Raw genomic sequence first — 907 nt, 5'->3', positions numbered from 1 at the left:
TCGTTTACTCATGAGGTAAGCATCGATACTGGGTTGTTGCTAAATTTGTTGGACTTCTCTATTAGTTTTTCTTCTGTACACTTCACTTTCTAAAATAGGTCCATATTTCCTTCTAAGTACTTTTCTTTCAAAACAAGCCATTTTTTCCTCATCACCATTAGTGGTTGACCATGTGTATTACTGGTCGAAGGTAACTTGAGTACAGGCGTTCCTTTGATCGACTAGAGAGAAGTTTTGGCTTAAACAATTTTTCCAGAGCATAGTAACCATTGTTAGCGGCAGATATCCTTATTTTTAATTTCATTATGCATATTATTGTCTTGATTTATGTTCGCCCTGAGATATTTGAAATCACTCACTTGTTGAAAGGTATAGTTTTCAAGTACGGCGTAAACAAGTGTTGTGTATAGGATCTATTATTTTTAAAGCTCTGTTTTTGGCTGATAGGTATACTTCTGTGCCATATTCTAATTTTGACCGTAAAAGAGCTTTGTGTAATTGGATTAGTAGTTTGCTTTTGGAACCCCATGTAGTGTGTGCTAGTATTTTTATGATATTTGTTCTTTGGGATGTTTCTTTTTTGATAAGTTTTAGATGAGGTATCCATGTTATTTTTTTGTCGAATGTAATGCCTAGAATTTTTATTGAGTCTTTGTTTGGAATCGTTAGTTCATTTATTTTAATAGTGAGAGATTTGTTTCCACGTACGGTAATAGGCTTTTTCTATGTCTAGGCTTATTAGACTCATATATTGATTTTCAGAGAATGTTTTATTTATTTCGGTTTGGATATATCGTAAGTTGTTGATTGTGGATTTATTTTTTCGTAACCCGTTTTGGAGATGATAGGTAATTTATTTTTTCTAAATACCATGATAGACTTGAATTTGCTATTTTTTCGAGTATTT

Source organism: Acyrthosiphon pisum, chromosome X (assembly GCF_005508785.2).
Source record: "Acyrthosiphon pisum isolate AL4f chromosome X, pea_aphid_22Mar2018_4r6ur, whole genome shotgun sequence".
Lineage (NCBI taxonomy): Eukaryota > Metazoa > Arthropoda > Insecta > Hemiptera > Aphididae > Acyrthosiphon > Acyrthosiphon pisum.
Note: the sequence above shows the minus strand (reverse complement) of the source record.